This window comes from Chenopodium quinoa, unplaced genomic scaffold, assembly GCF_001683475.1.
Source record: "Chenopodium quinoa cultivar QQ74 unplaced genomic scaffold, ASM168347v1, whole genome shotgun sequence".
NCBI lineage: Eukaryota > Viridiplantae > Streptophyta > Magnoliopsida > Caryophyllales > Amaranthaceae > Chenopodium > Chenopodium quinoa.
The window spans coordinates 4,199,269-4,221,840 of record NW_018742733.1 but is presented as its reverse complement, the minus strand read 5'-3'; the positions used below and the strand labels follow the sequence as shown (position 1 = coordinate 4,221,840).

The 22,572-nt window shown below is 35.4% G+C and overlaps 1 pseudogene; it reads left to right on the top strand.

Annotated features, from left to right (window-relative positions):
* Window positions 1-12,252: 12,252 nt before the first annotated feature.
* On the top strand, window positions 12,253-15,343 carry LOC110723662 (annotated as a pseudogene).
* Window positions 15,344-22,572: the final 7,229 nt, after the last annotated feature.

The window sequence follows — 22,572 nt, the reverse complement described above, 5'->3', positions numbered from 1 at the left end:
TCATTCAATCATTCACCAAATATCGTCTACATACTTGATGCTCCGTATTATTGGGGATTACTGGTGCATGAATACAACGAGTAGATGTAGTTAAGAGTCAACTAGTCACACATAATGAGTACTAGAAATTATATAAGGAGTAATTTGTTATTAGAGCATCCACGATAACTAACTACATGTACAATTGTACATATACCTGATAGATAATAGGTTAATATTATCTTGTTAATATTCTGTAAAGATATATCTTGTGTAAAAATTTTATCAAAAGCACTTCCGATCATGGACTACACTTATACCATTCTGCTCCTACGAGACTTATTTCTTACACAGATGTCGATTGGGGCGGCTGTCCGGACACTCGACACTCCACTTCAGGGTATTGTGTTTATTTGAGTGATAATCTTGTCTAGTGGTCTGCAAAACGACAGGCTACATTGTCCAAGTCAAGTGCCGAAGCAGAATACAAAGGTGTCGCTAATGTTGTTTCTGAATTGTGTTGGCTTCGGAATCTACCTTTCGAGTTACATTGCCCTATTTGACGGGCATCCTTAGTTTATTGTGATAATATCTCTGCCGTAAGTATACTTATCTTGCAATCCAGCACAACACCAACATACCAAACACATTGAATGGACATTCATTTTGTTCGCGATAAGGTCGCTCTCGGTGAAATCAAGGTCTTACATGTTTCATCTTCTTACTAGCACGCAGATATTTTCACCAAAGCATTACCTCGCCAACTATTTTTAGACTTCAGAGATAGTCTCAACGTCCGACCTTCTCCTGCTTCGACTGCGGGAGTGTGATAGATAATAGGTTAATATTATCTTATTAATATTCTACAAAGATATATCTTGCGTAAACCTTATATATATTGAATGAGTGAGAAGCCTCCACTCAAGGAGAATTACACTATCTTACAATACCTTTGTGTTGCCACATCATTATTCCCCAATCTACATAATTTAAGCTACGACCTCTACAATGACAAGCTACTTCCTTTTATAATAAATAAAGCATAAAAAAATAAAATAAAAAACAAATACATAAAAAATATTAAGCAAATCAATATATGTACATTGGGTGGAGTGAAACTACATAGTTCTATAGGCCTTACCTATAAACTATGTAGCTCCGATCCACAGACCACAGTACCATGGCTAGCATATAGCTCTAATTAATTATTTATAAACCAAATTGCAAGTAGGTCCTTTAATTTAATGCAACCATTGTGAATGCTCTAATGATTTATGTTGGGCATAATGTGTAGTAACATAATTACATGTATTGTATTTGGGATGATCCGAATAGAGTAGGCCATGAGTTCATGACTATGCATGATAATATTGGATACGTAGACCTTAGGGGTATGAATAAGCATTTAAGATCTTTTCTGATTTGGTCTTTCTTAGGAATGCATGACAAAATCACGCACAAATCAATGTAATTAACGTTCGTTACATTTTTAGCTTCTTATATATAAGTAATATAATCCTAAGGGCTATATATTGCATTTTCCTTATAATTATGATTGTTAGTAGAAGATAAAATTTTCTTATCTTTAGTTACCAACTCCACATCATTAGTCTCATGCGATACACGGTTTTACTATAATATTTTTTGGCCTATTTGTGTGTAATACGTAGTACAACGAACTGTGTAAGTAATTTAAGCAAAAAATAATAAATTGATGAATTAGTATAATAATTTAAGCAACAAATTATAAAAATACAAACTGAGTTGCTTATGAGCTTATCGAGATGAGTTAAAGCTGCTTACTCATTTCATGCATAGATCATTTATGTTTTGATTCGAGCTAAGTATGAGTCAAGCCAAGCTCGAGTCATCTATCAAACTTAAGTTGAGTTTTGACAGAGTATTGACCGATTTGAGTTTGAAGTAATCAAGTTCAATTCATGCATCATAGGTACAACCTTCATAAAGAGTTTCGAATCACTGATTCACTATACATACGACAGATATGAAATATATTTTCTTTAATCAACTACCCTATTATATAGCGAATTAAAATCCACAAATATAGAGTTATTAAATGGCAATTATGATCTCGTGTTAAAAAAAATGGCAAGTAGGATCTAAATTATTACGTTGTAAAAACATGTTTGAAAGTCTAACTGGCTAATACAAGAGGGGGGGTGAATTGTATTTGAGGTGAATTCTAAAAACTTTTGCGGAATTTATCTAAATAAAATAACGATGAGAGAAGATATAGGCTTTTCCAAATTTCCACTATGTAATCAAACTCTTTACAAGTGAAGATTCTAACCTGTTAACAAGTTCCACAAATTAGGAACTTGTTCCCAACTCTCACAGAAGACTTCAGCAACGAAGCTTCCTTAACCTCACTTTACAAACTCACAATCCCAACTCCAAAGTACTTGAATACAATCTGTGATTACAAATACCTATAACACTCAAGAATATAAGAAGGATAATAACTCTCTTTATGTTATTAGATGGCTACTGGAATTTTTATGCTCAAGAGTTGTAAGTTGCTGAGATAGTTTGCATGAGTATTTATAGAGAAGACTTAGTCATTAACCTCCCACTACAATTACATACACATGTCAACACCCCACTAACAATTTGTGGAGTGAACGTGACAGATGTTGATCATGAAGGAGGTTTCCTTGCCTTGCTCACTAATCCACTATCTCAACAACATGCTAAATATTTGCTTTGACAAAACCGTGTATTCAGAGATTCATGCAACAATAAAACTGCTTATTTGACTTTGTCAAAAACTAGTTTAAAAGGATTTTATTTTAAACGGATTTTATTTGAAAAGATAATTTATAAATTATTTATTTAAAACAACTAAGATAATTATCTTTATTTCAGAAAATAAAAGGCTAGATAAAACATTTATAAATTATCTTTTTCCTTAAATAAAAATTATCTTTTAAAACTAATTTTTATTCTAGTAATCATAAGTCATTGAGTTCCTTCCCAGCTTTATATTATTGAGTGCTCACAATTAAAACTAGAACGTGATATTGCATGAGACTTTTTGGAGAATGCTACTCCGCATCCAAGTTCCTACTGCGGAACGAACTTTGCTTGAATCCTTTATTCACCAAAGACTCAAAACACTCATTAGTCGAGTTTGTCAATTTGTCCATCAAAACCAAAAGGGTCAACAAATTCCCCCTTTTTGATGATGACAAACATTGACAAACTTAGGTAAATAAAATCATCCAGGCATGCAACATAAACTTAAAACAAAACATGAAAACTTTAAAAACAAACAGATTAATTAAAGAACTTAGAAAAGTACTTTAATGTATTTATTTAAGTAAAACAAAAAGACTGAGCAAAAGAAAATTACTCTATTGAGTTATCTGAACTTAGCAAAAATGTATACCTTCGATGTGTGAGTTCCTTGGTAAAAGCCTTAGCCGCCATGAAGTTTATCTTTTCCCCCTTTTGGCATTATCAAAAGATTGAAAAAACAGTTTGCTATACTCCCACTAGACTACGTAGGGAATAGTGAGCTCAAATAATGCAAGGCAAATATAAGTTAGGCATTGAATTATCAACAAACACACACAATCATATGAAAAATAAGAGCCAAGTTCCGATATAGGAAATAGAAGAGGAACATAGAGAATGTAGCAAAAGACAAAGGCGTTCAAGCCAAAGTTCATAAAGATTAAACAAAACCAAAATAAAATTGTTCAACATACGAAATTAGAATAAGTGCAATCAAGGATTTAAAAGGCTGCATTGGTAGGATCAAGGGCTGGATTTGTGGGATCAATAGAGTCTTCCTCGACTTCCTCAAAGGCTACTTTGTTGATAGTTTCCAAGATCTCCTTGTTGCCTTCACTAAACTTGCCTTCAGCCTATGCAAGCTTTGCCTCCATGCCTGCAAATCCGGTTGCTTGAGATTCTGCCAGAGCCTGCACCTGGCCTTTAAGAGAGAGCAGTTCCGAGGCCATTTCCTCCAGTTTCTTGCTCACCAGAGTAGTCAACTTCTCCATATCTGCTTTAACCTGTTGAAAATCATAAACAGACACACGAGTTCCAGAGAAAGCAGCAAAGCCAGTAGGCTGAAATGGAGGAGGAGAAGATGAATGAGGAGGCTGCCTAGTAGGTGAGACAGGAATAGAAGAGGGTTCAGTGGCAAAGGGAACTTGGGTAGGATTGAAGGTGGGATCAGATTTGTCTGAGGAGCTGATGGTTTCTACAGTCACAGGGTGTGTAGTAGAAAGGGTAGGCTTGACCACATTCCTCTTACTTTTTCTAAGGCCCCCTGTAAACACAGGAATGACAGGTGGTCCAGCTGTGCTCTCAGAGTCTGTGGTATGTTCCCCCTCACTTTGATCAGTTCCCTACCCCTCATGTGAGTCAGATTTTCGAGCTTCCCCCTCAGAAACTTCCTTATGTTCCCCCTCAAAATCTTCCTGTTTTTCTCCTTGCACATCTCCCTCAAGTATTTTTTCTTTGTTTTTCTCTCCGTCAGAACTTTTTTCTTCTTCCCTATCTCCCTCAGAATCACTGGAGGTGGTAGCACCCTCACTAGCATCCTCACTACCCTGGTCACTGCCCTCCTCATCACTTGCATCACATTCTTCCTCAGCTTCTTTCCCTTTCCCTTTATTTTTCTCCCCTCCTTTCCGAGGCACAAAACATACTTTGCCATTTTTAAGCCTAAGACTCAGTCTAAGTAATGATTGTTCAGAGAGGATATTATCGGGTTTGAGATATGTAGGGGATTCACATTCAACACCAATACCAAAAGATTTGAACAACACAGTAAGGAAAGAGCCATATGGAATTGTGGTCTTTTGAGCATAAAAATTTAAGTGTTCAATCATTAGAGCAGAGAAATTAATCTGTATTTTGCATGCAAGACAGAATATGAGGGAGGCATCCAAGAGTGATACGGTACTTCGTTTTTGTAAACAGGGTACTATACCCTTCCAGGTGAAGGTAAACAGTAGCTTATGAAGGGGTGTTAGGGCATGATGGTGAGTAGTTTTCACTTTCGGATTTCCTCCAATAAATTGAAGGATTTTGCATTCATCATTATGGCCAATGTTTACAGATTGTTTGTGCTTTAAATAAGAACAATAACCTTTAACAGGAACTTGAAATAGATTTCCAAGATAATTGGCATCAAACGAAATTGGAATATCATTAACTACGGCCGAGCACACACCATTATCACATTGAAAGGTATTTTTGAACTAATAAATAAATTCAGGAAAAACAGGGTAATGAGAACAATTCTGGAACAAGTGAGTCCATTTTTGATAATCAATTAAAGAAGTAAATTCAGTGAACTTACTCGCCACACACCAATCATAGTTGATGTGATATCCGAGAGTGTAATTCCATGATGGGAATTTGGTGGTTGCGCGCCGTTTCCTGTCGCCGCCCTTCACAGCCTTAGCCTTCCTCTTTGGCTGAGCAGATGGATGCACCACCACAATTGGCACCGATGAAACAATTTAATTGTTTAGAGGTAGTAGGATTTAATTTGGTGAAATAATTGCACTCATCTAATTCAATGTTGATAAAATAAAATCGTAAGTTATGGAGTTGATATACATGCTCCTTATCTTACGTAACAAATAAAATCTTTTTGTATTTTTTGAATTTTGAAAAGAAAGCAGAACTGAACAAAGGAAAATAAGGAGGAAAATAAGATAAAAATATGAATAAAAGATAAAAAATAAGGAAGGCAAAAATGATAATAACAAGAAGGAAAACAAATTAACAATATAAAAAATAGGTAAGTGCAAATTGATCGTAAATTATGATGATAATTTACGTGATCATAATACAGAGTATGAAGGATGATGAAAAGGGAACTTGAAACAACATGGCTCAATATTTTTAACATATTAACAGTATGTATAAGTGACTCTTCAATACTTTCACAAATCTTTCCCCTGGGTAATTTCAACTGTGTTATGCACACAAGATTGAGCATAGCATTGTTAGTTCCATCCGATTTTACCTTAGGGGTTTCAAACAAAAATCACTTGAGCCGTAGCATCCCCAATTCCACACGCATCTTTTCAAACTTGTCTCTGCTTAAAGGCTTAGTTAATATATCAGCAATTTGACATTCAGTAGAGATAAAATCTAGCTTAATTAAGCCCTTTTCAACATTATCTTTCAAAAAGTGATGCCTTACATGTATATGCTTAACTTTAGAGTGTTGTACTGGATCTTTAGAGATGCAAATGGCACTTGTGTTATCACAATGAATAGGAACGCACTCTAAAATAATGCCATAGTCACGCAACTGTTGTTTTATCCACAACAATTTAGAGAAACATGCAGCAGCCACATATTCTGCCTCGGCAGTGGATAGAGCAACAGTGTTTTGTTTCTTGGAACTCCAAGAAACCACGCAAGAGCCTAAGAATTGGACCATACTTGATGTGCTTTTACGATTTACTAAATCTCCTGCATAATCAGCATCAGCATCAACATATCCTCTTAGGTTAAACGAGTCACTTTTTGGATAGAACAAACACAAGTCTTCCGTCCCTTTTAAGTATCGTAGAATCCTTTTGACGGCTGTTAGATGCGATTCCTGTGGATCCGATTGAAATCTTGCACAAAGACCTACACTAAAGGAAATGTCAGGTCTGCTAGCAGTTAAATATAACAAGGAACCAATCATACCTCTGTATTTTGTTTGGTCCACACGAGTTCCCTTGGGGTCTTGGTCCAACCTTGTGGTTGTTCCCATGGGAGTGTGGTTTATCTTTGTGCTTTCCATACTGTATTTTTTTTAATAACTCCTTCACATATTTCTGCTGATGGATCATTATTCCTTCATCAGTTTGCTTAATTTGGAGCCCAAGGAAGAAGTTGAGTTCCCCCATCATGCTCATCTCAAACTCACTGCTCATTAAATCAGCAAAGTACTTGCACAAAGATTCATTAGTTGCACCGAAAATAATATCGTCAACGTAAATTTGTACAACTAATAAATGAGTTCCTTTTGATTTTAAAAACAAAGTTTTATCAACTTTTCCTCTTTTGAAATCATTTTGTAAAAGGAACTTAGAAAGTCTTTCATACCATGCTCTTGGAGCTTGTTTTAATCCATACAGTGCTTTATCAAGCTTAAAAACATGGTTAGGAAAGTTTGGATCCTCAAATCCAGGTGGTTGTTCAACATAGACGTCTTCCTTTAAAAAACCATTTTAAAAAAGCACATTTGACGTCCATTTGATAAAGTTTAAAACCCATAAATGCAGCAAATGCAATTAAAATACGAATTGCTTCTAATCTAGCTACAGGAGCGAAAGTCTCCTCAAAATCGATACCTTCCTGTTGATTGTAGCCTTTGACAACCAATCTTGCCTTGTTCCTTACAATTGTGCCATGTTCATCTAGCTTATTCCTGTACACCCATTTGAGACCAATAACCTTTTGATTTGTTGGTTTGGGTTCAAGGTGCCACACTTTGTTTCTTTCGAATTCATTTAATTCCTCTTGCATGGCAACAATCCAATCAGCATCTTCCAAGGCTTCTTTGTGATTTCGAGGTTCCAGTGTTGATAAGAAGGTGTTGAATGCACAAAAGTTTCTCAGTTGGGATCTCGTCTGAGTTCCCTTGCTTAGGTCACTTATAATTTTATCCAGGGGGTGTGACCTTTGATGTTTCCATGGCTTTGGTTGAAATGATTGAGCTGGTATAAAAGTGTTATTTTGGGTTGCTCTTTCTTCCATTTCTTCATGGTGTTCTGCTTCTGCATCTGCTTCACCTTCTGTGTTTTATGTTTCTTCTGTATTTTGAACAGAAGCTTTAGCATTATTGGAACTCCAGTAGGTTCCTTTTCAGCATTTTCAGTAATTCGAACAGGCTGCTTTCTGGGAATTAATTCTTCATCTTGGTCTGTTGAACGAGTGAGACCAATTTCAAAATCTCCATCTTCATATTCCTGTACACAATCATAATTATTAGTTTCATCAAAAATCACATGTATACTTTCTTCTACACACATAGTCTTCTTATTGTAAACTCTATAAGCTTTACTATTAGATGCATATCCTAAAAAGACTGCTTCATCACTCCTTTCATCAAATTTTCCAAGATTTCTTTTATCATTATTGTGAACAAAGCATTTGCATCCAAAGGCTCTTAAATGAGCAATGTTAGGTTTTCTCCCTTTTAACAGTTCATAAGGTGTCTTGTCCAACATTGGTCTAAGCATGGCCCGGTTGATGATATAGCATGCTGTGTTGACGGCTTCTGCCCAAAAGTTCCTTGGAAGTCCACTCGCTATTAGCATCGTTCTTGCCATGTCTTCCAATGTTCGGTTCTTCCTCTCAACCACACCATTTTGTTGTGGTGTTCTTGGTGCTGAGAAATTGTGACTTATTCCTTGTTCCCTGCAAAATTCATCAATCTTGGAATTTTCGAATTCCGTACCATGGTCAGTTCTCATATGAATAAGTTGATTACCTACTGATTTTTGTGTCTTTTTCAAGAAAGTCATAAACATATCAAAAGTTTCATCTTTACTATGTAAGAATATGACCCATGTAAATCTAGAATAATCATCCACAAGAACTAAGACATATCTTTTTCCACTTCTACTTTGAATTCTAACGGGGCCACACAAATCCATATGAATGAGTTCCAATGGTTTTGTGGTGCTTACCATTTTCTTTGATTTAAACGATGATCGAACATGCTTTCCTTTGATGCAGGCTTCACAAATTTTATCATTTAGGAACTTGATAGAAGGTAGTCCGATTACCAAGTCCTTTGACCTTAATTTGTCAAGCAATGAAAGACTAGCATGTCCAAAACGTTTATGCCATAGAAGTGGATCATCCTCAATAACACTTAAACAAGATAGATTGTATTTTGGAACTTTGTTAAGGTCCACGATATACGTGTTCCCTTTACGAGTTCCTTCCAAAACGATTTTTCCAGTGTTATTGTTGATGATTTTGCATTTTTCAGAAGAAAAGCTTACAGAGTTTCCTTTATCACAAAACTGAGAAATACTGAGTAGATTATGCTTCAAACCCTCGACTAAAAATACATTGTCAAGTGCATGGGAACTTGACCTTCCTACTTTGCCAACAGCAACAATGTTGCCTTTCTTATTGTCTCCAAAGGTCAATGTTCCCCCTGTATAGGCCGTCAGTGAGAGAAATCTGGATTCATCTCCTGTCATGTGCTTAGAACAACCGCTATCGAGGTACCACTGGTTGTTCCCCCTCACTGCGACCTGCAAAAGAAATTAAGGGTTAGTAGCAGGAACCCTTTCATTCATGGGTTCCTGTGTTGACACATTTGAATCAGTTTTCTTTTGCCAAACATAGTTCACATTCTTATTGTACTGATTTGCTTTCTTAGTACATTCTTCACTGCGATGTTCCTTTTTACCACAAAAAGAACAAACGGTCTCACTAGGCAAATCCACATACTTCTTTTTCTTTCCAGTGGACTTCTTCTTATGAACATAGCCTAGACCTTCTGTTCTTTTTGTCTGAGCTTCCTGTACCCACTTAGGAACATCCATGTTTGCTGTACTTTTACTTTTTCTTGCAATTTCTAAGTCCTTTTCTAGTTTCGCATTTTTATCATTAGTATCCTTTAACTCTTTCTTAACATGTTCTAACTTAGTATTGAACATGATTAAAGGAACTTCAGTAGACCTGCAAGAATCAATGTTAGTACACAACATTTTATATTGAGTCAATTCAACATTCAGCATGATATTCTCACTCTTGACTCTTTCAAGGGATTCTTTTAGCATGATATTCTTATCTAATAATTCAAAAAATCTGCCTTGAACATCATTTCTTGAGCTATTCAGATACTTGACATGATCTCTACTAATTCCAGTTGCCTTTTCGGCTTGCCTTAGTTTTCACATAATTCTTTATAATCATCTAAGGTTTCTAACGATAAAGAGATTAATTTATCCTTTGAGAGAGATTTCAAATAACTAGGTTGAATGACTACCTCATCATCATGCTTCGCCATTAGACAGAGATTGGCTACTTCATCATCAGTGTGTTCCTGTTCCTCTTCTTCGGAACTTGATTCTCCCCACGTGGAAATCATAGCTTTCCTGAAATTTGTTTTAGAAAAGTTAGGCTTGGAGTTTTTGTTTTGATCAGCTTCTTTTCCCTTGCCTTTCTCAGATTCCCGTAATGGACACTCTTTGATGAAGTGGTTGGTGCTTCCACATTTGTGACAAGAAGACTTGGCTTTGGATTCCTGATTTCTTTTACTGTATCCTTTCTTCTTGTCTGAAAACTTGTTGTTACGGTAGAATTTTTTCAGCCTTCTCACCAACATTGCAGCTTCTTCTTCATCAATGTCCTACTTCTCTTCGGATTCTTCATTTGCTTTTAGTGCTAGCCCTTGACTTTTGACAGTCTCCTGAGTCCGGTTGTTCAACTGGATCTCGTGGGTAATGAGGGAACCCGCAAGCTGTTCTAGATTGAACTTGGTGAAGTCTTTTGATTCCTGCACAGCTGCAACCTTTGCTCTCCATCTGTCATTTTCTGGAAGACTTCTTAAGACCTTTCTAACCTGCTCATCTATAGGAATTATCTTACCAAGACACGTTAGTTCGTTAGTAATACTTTTAAATCGAGTAAACATGTCTTTAATAGATTCTTTGTTTCCCATTTCAAAGCGCTCATACTGAGATAAAAGAATGTCTATTTTGGAACGTTTAACATCTGACGTTCCTTCATGTGTAACTTCCAGAAGATCCCAAATTTCCTTTGCGGACTTGCACCCTTTGACACGAGTATGTTCATCGGGTCCAAGTCCCCAAATTAAAAACTTTTTAGCAGTAGCATTCATTAATTTTTCGAAATCAGTTTTTTCATACTCATCCATAGGTTTAGGGATTACCTCATTGTTAGCATTCGTTTTCGTAATTTCGTAATCTCCTACTTGTATAATCCGCCATACCTGATAGTTCTCTGCTTGGACAAAGATTTCCATCTTATCCTTCCAATAAGAGTAGTATTTGTCGTTGAAGTATGGAGGACTTTGAATGGATGTACTCCCGAATTCCTTTTCCTCTGTGTAAGCCATTTTCCCAGGAACTTGCTCAACAGGGTTGCCTGCGTTTTCTGAGTTCCCGCTCTGATACCAACTGAAAGTCTAACTGGCTAATACAAGAGGGGGGGTGAATTGTATTTGAGGTGAATTCTAAAAACTTTTGCGGAATTTATCTAAATAAAATAACGATGAGAGAAGATATAGGCTTTTCCAAATTTCCACTATGTAATCAAACTCTTTACAAGTGAAGATTCTAATCCGTTAACAAGTTCCACAAATTAGGAACTTGTTCCCAACTCTCACAGAAGACTTCAGCAACGAAGCTTCCTTAACCTCACTTTACAAACTCACAATCCCAACTCCAAAGTACTTGAATACAATCTGTGATTACAAATACCTATTACACTCAAGAATATAAGAAGGATAATAACTCTCTTTATGTTATTAGATGGCTACTGGAATTTTTATGCTCAAGAGTTGTAAGTTGCTGAGATAGTTTGCATGAGTATTTATAGAGAAGACTTAGTCATTAACCTCCCACTACAATTACATACACATGTCAACACCCCACTAACAATTTGTGGAGTGAACGTGATAGATGTTGATCATGAAGGAGGTTTCCTTGCCTTGCTCACTAATCCACTATCTCAACAACATGCTAAATATTTGCTTTGACAAAACCGTGTATTCAGAGATTCATGCAACAATAAAACTGCTTATTTGACTTTGTCAAAAACTAGTTTAAAAGGATTTTATTTTAAACGGATTTTATTTGAAAAGATAATTTATAAATTATTTATTTAAAACAACTAAGATAATTATTAAGATAATTATCTTTATTTCAAAATATAAAAGGCTAGATAAAACATTTATAAATTATCTTTTTCCTTAAATAAAAATTATCTTTTGAAACTAATTTTTATTCCAGTAATCATAAGTCATTGAGTTGCTTCCCAGCTTTATATTATTGAGTGCTCACAATTAAAACTAGAACGTGAGATTGCATGAGACTTTTTGGAGAATGCTACTCCGCATCCAAGTTCCTACTGCGGAACGAACTTTGCTTGAATCCTTTATTCACCAAAGACTCAAAACACTCATTAGTCGAGTTTGTCAATTTGTCCATCAAAACCAAAAGGGTCAACAATGTTACATGTTAATCGCTACGAATAATACTATAAATAGTCTTGCTTAATTACATAATAAAGACAAGAACAACTATTAGCAGCCAAAAAAAACCCTACAACAAAATGATTTTCATCTTTCTACTTTTAGCAACTCTTTCTGTTATCTTTCTTGCAATTGTTTCCAAAAACAGTAAGAAACAACCATTTTGCCCTCCACCTGGACCTAAAGGGCTTCCCTTAATTGGAAACCTCCACCAATTTGAACCCTCAAATACTCATGAATACTACTCCAAGTTAGGCAAGATCTACGGCCCAATCATCGCGCTTCGGTTGATGAGTAAACCTATGGTTGTGATTCAATCGGCGAAATTAGCCCAAGAGGTCTTCCAAATACAAGATAAGAACTTTTGTAATAGACCAATAATGACCAGAACACAAAAGTTGAGTTACAATGGGTTAGACATAGCTTTTGGTCCATATAGTGATTATGTAAGAGAAATGAAGAAGGTTGTAATTGTTCATCTCTTAGGCTCTAAGAAAGTCGAGTCGTTCGCTCCAATACGACATGAAGAAGTCTCAAGGTTGATTCAAGAGGTTTCTTCTCTATCTTATGCTTCTAAAATCGTCAATTTGAGCCAATTGGTTCTCAGTTGTGCTAGCTCGATTTCCGGGAGGATTACTTTTGGAAAGAGGTTTATTTTTCTTCTCTATCTATTTGGCTTCTAATGTTTATTTTTTCTTACCTTTTCTTTTTAAAAAAATCCTTTCAGCAATAGGTACGTATGTGTCAAACTACGTGGTATATATATTTGCATGATCACTCTGAGTTTAGTGTCTTAATCATAAAATATATATAATATAAATAAGATAAATCAAGCAGTATTATTATTTTCACTTGGTATCATTGTATCAACACTCATACATAATCAAAACGATGAGGAATTGCTGGAGAAGAGGAATCAAGATATTTGTCTTGTTGACTTTTTTGTTTAGAATTTGAAACTTTATAAATATCAAGACCAATCAACCAAATTATTTCGTATTACGTGAAACTGTTCTTTTAAGATAATTTTCGTAGGCTTATTGTATTGTATTTGCATTTGATTCAATAAAATTCTAAATAGGTATAATTAAGAGATGAAGGTATACATACAGTCTAATACAATTTAGAAATTTTATTTGTCTATATTTATTTTAGGAAATAGCCCCATATTTTGTATTCCAGCATTGACTTCAATTCTCATGCATTGACCACCCACATGCGACTATGCGAGGCACATACAAGCTAGCCATTAAAACACCCATTTCAACCATATAACCACAACTGAGTTGTCCCAAAAAAAAAAAAAAAAAAAAAAACTCACAACTGGTTGTGCTCTACAAAACTAACTCTCTTAAACTCAAACAATGAACTTTCTCAAAACCACCCAATAACCACAGGCCTCCAAAAACCCTAAGACGTAATATTCTCAAAAATACCTAGCTAGGTACCTTTGAAACCACCCGCTCACCACCAATACACACCCTAAGCCCTACACCAATTACCTTCAAAACCACCAACGATACCCATCAACAAAAATCCACCAGGGGTTATGTTAAATTTCAAAACAATATGAAATGGGCCTCGGCAATTCGAACAAGGAGGAAGAGAGTTTGGTCTACAAACAAGGCTTTGAAGCTTCCATACTAAAACCAATTGGCAATAGTAGGAGGTACTCCTCTACCTTATAAAGTGAAACCATGTCTCCTCATTATCCAATGTGAGACACTCATAAGTGGACTACAATGGGTTTCAACAGATTAATAGAATTCCACGCTAGAAATTGTGATTCAAATTATGATTGGTGGTGATGACCGTTTAAAAAATAAAATAAAAACAATTCTGTAATTTTTGACAAAATTTCAAATTTGAAAGGTGATTTGATAAACTTTACTATTTTTTTCCCATTACATTCTGATGCCTCTCCTTAATATGATGTAATATGTGTTATTTGAATGATGGACAGATACAACGACGACAGTGTGTTTGGAAGCAAATATTATAGCCTTCTACATGATATTGAAACGACGTTCACAACAATGTACTATACTGATTATGTTCCTTTTGGGGGTTTTCTTGATAAGCTCACAGGACAATCCTCTAAGCTTGAGAAAACTTTTAAAGACTTAAATGCTCTTTTAGAGAAAATCATTAACGAACATCTTCACAAAAACAAGCTTGTTGAATCTGCACGAGATGATATAGTTGATGTTCTGCTCAGTCTCATGAATGATACATCCTTTCCCTTTAAGCTCACAATGAACCACATCAAAGCAATTATGATGGTACGTTTTTCATGCTACTAGTTCTGTCTTATAAATATTTTTATATGATTGTTATACTACCTCCGTTACATATTATTTGCAACGATTAGACATTTTTCCTCTCTAATTTATGTCAAATCGTTGCAAATAATATGTGACAAAGGTAGCAGGTAAATCTTGTGTTGTACCATTATTTGACTTTTACAAAGGTTATAGGAGATTTTTCTGCAAGATAATGATATGTGCACTTTTATTTCAATATATTTGTAGAATCTTTTCGTCGGTGGTGCAAATACGAGTACAGCCGGAGTAATTTGGGTACTTGTGAAGCTAGTAAAGAACCCTAATATAATGAAAAAGGTACAAGAAGAGCTAAGGAGTGCGATACAAAATAAAGGTTGTATATTAGAAGGTGATCTCCCAAAATTTGAATATTTCAAGGCAGTGGTGAAGGAAACATTTAGGCTACATCCATTAGCCCCATTACTTGTTCCACGCGAAACACTGCAACATAGAAGGATACGATATTTTACCCAATACAACGATTGTTATAAATTCATGGGCTATTGGACGAGATCCAGAATATTGGAAGGACCCAGAAGTATTTATGCCAGAGAGGTTCATAGGAAGTTCAGTAGAGTTAAAAGCTCGTGATGTGGTGTCAATGGTTCCTTTCAGGGGTGGAAGAAGAATATGCCCTGGCTACAATTTTAGTCTCATATGCCTTGAGCTTGTGGTTGCGAATTTGTTATACTCATTTGATTGGGAATTGCCTAATGGTTTATGCAAGGAAGACATTGACAACAATAATGTTCTCCCTGGCATCGTTACACATAAGGAAAAACAACTTTGCTTAGTAGCAAAGAAAGTCTAATTGCAACCTGTTTTCAAAAATCCAAATGCAACTGATAGCATACACTATCCGCAGTAATCAAGTTAAAGATTTAAGGTAAACTTTCCTATGATTCATATTTATTAGAATCAAAACTTTAACGAGCAGACATGCAACCTGCTTGTTCATATAATAAAGTGAACTGGTATTATTAGATCATATGATAGTGAACTGGTACCAACTTGCTTGTTCGACTTGTGATCATTAAGGTTTTATACGAAAATGATTATTATCGTAATATTTGTGTTAATTGTAATAAATATTCCATTTATCTATACTCTATAGTTAGTATTTAAAAACACAAACACTATTTGTCAAATGCTCTTTCCTTCTATAATATTTTTTCTTTCGTCACGTGTCCTCCTTTCTTTTTACATTTCTTTATAATTTTTTTTTTCTTTTGCTAGTCTTCTTTATACGAAGTTATTGTAGAACTTCTTCATCTTCTCCAATCCCCTTTATTTATGAGCAGCTCTAAAAAAAATTTAACCTCCTCTTTCCTTAATCTTTCCCTCTTTTCCCTCTATCATTCAAATTCAATTTAATTTAATGTGACTCCTTATCATAATATCATCTACCCTTATTTCCTCTCCTAATATAAATTTCTAATTAAGCTTTTTTGACATCACCTATATTCCCCTAATAAAACAAACGTAAATATTCATATGCGCTACGATGAAAATGTTTATACATCGGCCGTTTGAAAATTTTAAGGACATTTTGTCAGAAACTACCTTTTAAAGCAATTTTTTTTTGCGAGAAACTACCTTTTAAAAAATATTGTTAAAAACTACCTTATAAAAGGTTTTTTGTTGTAATACACTACCCTTGGTCGGAATCTGGGAGTTGACCATATTTTCCCGGCGTTGACCAAGTCACGTGCTAGTCACGTGACTATTAATCTTTCTTTACCGGTTTACAACTTGCACCGATTTCATTTACTCAAGCATACGATGAACATTTATGACAACATATAATGTTCATATATGGTTCCAAACAACATTATATGACCCCGAGATGTATCCCCTTAAATCTCAAAACTCTTCGACACCGGGCCCCGAAACCTTCGAAATTTCTAAAAAAAGCATGGAATGGCTTCAATTTAGAATTTTTTGACTTTTTTCGCACGGAAATAAAAATTGCCGAAATGTTTACCATGGTCCCTAATACCCCGCAGGAGTCCAATTAGGTGGGTGGAACCATCCAATTTGCCTTTAAACGACCAATTTACCGGATTACAATTCCAACTTGCACCGATTTCATTAACTTAAGCATACCACGAATATTTATTACAACATATAATGATCATAAATGGTTCCAAGCGACATTATATGACCCCGAGATGTATCCCCTAGAATTTCAAGACTTTTCGAGGTCAGGCCCCAAATCCTCCAAAATTTCTCAAATAGCGTGGATATTAGCCTTCAATTTTGAAATTTTTGACTTTTTTTCGCCCGAATATAAAATTTGCCGAAATATTTACCATGGTCCCTAATACCGTCCTGGAGTCCAATTACGTTGGTGGAACCATCCAATTTGCCTTTAAACGGTCAATTTAATTACCGGTTTACAACTTGCAGGGATTTCATTAACTCAAGGTTACTACGAACATTTATGACAACACATAATGATCATATATGCTCCCAAACGGCATTATATGACCTCGAGATGTATCCCCTAAAATATTAATACTTTTCTATATCAGGCCCCAAAACCTTCAAAATTTCTCAAAAAGCGTGGATATTAGCCTTCAATTTTGAAATTTTTGACTTTTTTTTCGCCCGAAAATAAAATTTGCCCAAATATTTACCATGGTTCCTAATACCGTCTTGGAGTCCAATTAGGTTGGTGGAACCATCCAATTTGCCTTTAAACGGTCAATTTAAATACCGGTTTACAACTTGCACGGATTTCATTAAGTCAAGGTTACTACGAACATTTATGACAACACATAATGATCATATATGCTCCGAAACGGCATTATATGACCTCGAGATGTATCCCCTAAAATATTAATACTTTTCTATATCAGGCCCCAAAACCTTCAAAATTTCTCAAAAAACGTGGATATTAGCCTTCAATTTTGAAATTTTTGACTTTTTTTTCGCCCGAAAATAAAATTTGCCCAAATATTTACCATGGTTCCTAATACCGTCTTGGAGTCCAATTATGTTGGTGGAACCATCCAATTTGCCTTTAAACGGTCAATTTAAATACCGGTTTACAACTTGCACGGATTTCATTAAGTCAAGGTTACTACGAACATTTATGACAACACATAATGATCATATATGCTTCGAAACGACATTATATGACCCTGAGATGTATCCCCTAAAATATTAATACTTTTCTACATCAGGCCCCAAAACCTTCAAAATTTTTCTAAAAGCGTGGATATTAGCCTTCAATTTTGAAATTTTATTATTTTTTTCGCCCGAAAATAAAAATTGCCAAAATGTTTACCATGGTCCTTAATACCCTCCGGGAAGTCTAATTGGGTGGGTGGAACAATCCAATTTGGCTTTAAACGACCAATTTACCGGTTTACAACTTGCACCGATTTCATTAATTCAAGCCTACCACGAACATTTATGACAACAAATAATGATCATTTATGGTTCTAAACTGCGTTATATGACAAGAGATGTATTCCCTAAAATTCAAAACTTTTCAACACCAGGCCCCGAAACCTCCAAAATTTCTCAAAAAGCGTGGATATTAGTGTTCAATTTTGGAATTTTTTTACTTTTTTTCGCCTGAAAATAAAAATTGCCGAAATTTTTACTATGGTCCTTAATACCCTCCAAGAGTCCAATTGGGTTGGTGGAACCATCCAATTAGCCTTTAAACGGTCAATTTAATTGCCGGTTTACAACTTGCACGGATTTTTGTAACTCAAGGTTACTACGAACATTTATGACAACATATAATGATCATATATGGTCCCAAACGACATTATATGACCCTGAGATGTATCCCCTAAAATATTAATACTTTTCTACACCGCGCCCCGAAACCTCCAAAATTTCTCAAAAAGCGTGGATATTAAGCCTTCAATTTTGAAATTTTTTTATTTTTTTCGCCCGGAAATAAAAATTGCCAAAATGTTTACCATGGTCCCTAATACCCTCCGAGAGTCTAATTGGGTGGGTGTAACCATCCAATCAATTTGGCTTTAAACGACCAATTTACCGGTTTACAATTTGCACACATTTCATTAATTCAAGCCTACCACGAACATTTATAACAACAAATAATGATCATATATGGTTCCAAACGACATTTTATGACCCCAAGATGTATCTTATTGAATTTCAAGACTTTTCGACACCGGGCCTCGAAACCTCCAAAATTTCTCAAAAAGCGTGGATACTAGTCTTCAATTTTGGGAATTTTTTGACTTTTTTCGCCCGGAAATAAAAATTGCTGAAATGTTTACCAGGGTCCCTAATACTCTTCGGGAGTCCAATTGGGTGCGTGGAACCATTCAATTTGCTTTTAAACGATCAATTTACCGGTTTACAACTTGCACCGAATTACTGGTTTACAACGACCAATTTAATTAGCTTGCACTGAACCCGACTAGAACCGAAATTGACCCAAACCCGTTTTAACCTGTCAAAACCCAAATTTAACCCGACTTGTTACTAACATGAGCTGAATTCAACCCGACCTTTTCCTAACCCGACCCGAATTTAATCCAACATGTTACGAACCCCACCCGAAATTAACCCGAATTGTTATTGACCTGACCCAAATTCAACCCGACTTGTGATTGACCCGAGTCGAATTCTACCTTACCTATTACTTACCCAACCCAAAAATTCAACCCAATCTATTACTAACTCGACTCGAAATTAACACGACTTTATTGACCCGACCTAAATTCAACCCAAATTGATCCTGACCCGATTTCAAATCACCTTAAATGCAATTTAGACCACCTTATTATTGTTGATCAAAGCATTTTGTCTTGGGATACCAAGTCGCTCCAGGCCACCAAAAGAAAGGAGCATCATCCTCAAATTTAAGAGTTAAATATAGTGTATATTTATTGTATGGTCAAAGGAGATAATTATCTTCCTAAATTATAAACTATAGTTCCCTAGTATATTGCCATGTATATTATAGTCAAAGGAAATAATTAGCTTGATAAAAATGATAATTATCTATTTATAGTTAGTTGAACTCGAATATGACCTCACTTGGAAATGACCCGACCTAATTGTATATCTTGCAAATTATTGACTTGAACCGAACCCGACTTGAACCCGAAAATGACCTGACTTGAAAATGACCTGACCTGGTAATGATATGCAAATTATTGACTTGAATCGAACCCGACTCAAACCTGAGAATGACTCGACTTGATTCTAACCTACAAATTATTGACTCGAACCGAACCGGACTCGAACCCGAGAATTATCCTAACCTGTTTTAACCCGTGAAAACCCGAATTAAACCCGACCTATTGTTCACCCGACTCGAATGTAACCCGACCTAAACTCGATAAGAAGTATGACCCGACTCAAGCATGACCCAACCCAAAACTGACCCGCATAGGCTATAGAATGAATCTGAATTGACCCAAGCCGAGTTGACCAGACCCAAAGCCGACCCATTTACCCAGATTGACAGCTCTAGTTGTCAACATATATATAGTGGGTATGTAGAATTATAATTCAATATTGTTTATATAATTATGGGTGGCCGGTGATAAACCAATATGTGTTGTCCAAGGTCTGATAGTGTGACTAAATAAAATTTAATAGTGGTAGATCTAGATGCAGAAACCCTGAGTACTAAACATAGTTGGTCAACGGTAACGTCGGTCAGCCTTAATTAGTGATTTAAATAAATTATAAAATGACGCATTTAAGCAAACGTCAGCATTGTAAAAGACTAAAAGAACACACGTCATCATACCAAAATGATATAACGTAATATCATCATTCAATCTTCATTGTGAAGATTATCCTCAGCATAATTATCCAGCACAACTTATTTTTACTTTCAATAAAGAAAACATATTAATTATCATCAAGTAGCAGTTTCAATATTAAATTCGGAAAATTTTTATTTATTCATTGTGAAAATAAATAATAAAAAAATTAGAAAAAGTAAATAAAATAAATCAAAAAGTGAATAAAATTGTTTTAAATGTAAATAAATTGGAAAAAAAATTAAAAAGCTGTGTAATTACGAAAATGTCATTAATAAGGTGGATGAAGTGCAGATCGTTCGATAAAATGCAATGGACAATGCAAATCAATTCCTAGTTCTCATTATTCACCTTGGTTATAATATGCTCTTAATTCAATATGTATATAATATATGATTATATGGTTTATTTTGATTGGTAACACAAAGTCCAATAGACCATCAATATCTTCAAAAATTTTATTAATGTCAAGTTATAATCATAGTCAATTTATAGTAGTTTGAAGTTAATATTTTCACAAAATATAAATAGTTTATGACTCACTGTAGGCACAAAAAATTTATATAAGTGCCACATTGGATAATATATGGGTCAAAAGTCAATTTATTGACTTGATGCTAATTTGACTATTAATTAAAATTAATTAAATTGGGTGAATAAATTTAATTGGCCCATTTTAGTTATTTTAATTAAATTGTTTATATAATAGTTAAAACCCACTAAAAATGGGTTATGATAATCAAGCAGGCCCACCTCCATGCACATCAAACCCTAACCCTAAGAGTCACTCACTCTATAAATAGAGCTATCTCTATTTCATTTTGGAGGAAAACGGAAGCAGAAAGAAAAACCTAGAGAGAAAACTTAGAGAGAAACTTAGAGAAAACTAGGAGAATCAAATACAAAAAAAAGCCTCTCAAATACTCTAAACCTCTCTAAAGAAAATCTGTCATCAAATACTCTAAATCTCTCTGGAGAAAACCCCTCATCAAATACTCTAAACTATTTTAAGAAAACATCTCAAAGCCTAGAAGAAGAACAACAAGCATTCGACGTGTCGTTCTATTCTAGAAGATTACCCGTGGAAGAGATCAAGCCTCAACGACCCTCAACGGCCCTCAACACGAAGGAAAGAAGAACCTCAAATCATCAAGAACATCACCGGTTCAGCCTCTACATCAAAAATTCATTTCTTGAGATCAAGCCTCGTCGGCCCTCAATCAAGAATACAAGTCAAAGGTCTACATCAACATAAGTCAAAGTTCTGCGTTAAATCTTTGATTGAGATCAAGCCTCGACGGCCCTCGTTCAAGAATCAAGTCAATTTGTGAATTTTGTCAAAGTCAAAGTGGAGATCGAATCAGAGGACAAATTAGAGATTGTACCCCAAAATTATCAAATTAATAAAATTAATTCTTTGTTGCATTTGTTTTGAATCTATATTTTCCAGATTTAAAATTTGTGTTTACAAATTTGGCACGCTCGGTGGGACGATTTCTACCTCTCATCTCTTTCTCCACGAATTGAAATGATGAAGCACGAGAAGAAATGATGACAAAAGACGATTCACATGATGACGTCGTCACTGTCATGGCAATCGAGGCAAACACTATCAAGGAAGAGTTAGCTAATATGAAGCTACTTGTTGAGAAACTCGTCAAGGAAAACGAAGAAAAGGGAGCACAAATCAAACTCCAAAGTGAACAAATTGATGCACTCGAAAGAAGACTCGAAAAGAGCCCAATTGAAGAAAGTGAAGATGATAGAAGCGAGTCAGAACTTAGCACTAAGACAAAGCTTAGTTCAAAAGGTGAAACGCCCCATGTTGATCCGTTCAGCTTCCAAGCAATCCAAGAGATGATAACCAATGCTATCAAGCAACAGCTTGGTAGAGACATCGACAAATATGGTCGCTACAGCAAACCTTACACCAAGAGGATTGACAAAATGAGAATGCCAAGCGGTTATCAACCTCCAAAATTCCAGCAATTTGATGGGACGGGCAACCCCAAGCATCATATTGCACACTTTATAGAGACTTGCAATAATGCTGGGACCTCGGGAGATTTGCTTGTCAAGCAGTTTGTTCGCTCTCTTAAGATTGTTGCTTTCGATTGGTACAAAGATCTACCTCGAAAATCCATCGACAGTTGGGAGCAAATGGAAGAAATGTTCCTCGATCGCTTCTTCAACACTCGGCGCGTTGTCAGTATGACTGAGTTGACACAAACCAACCAGTTGGAAGATGAACCAGTCGTGGACTACATCA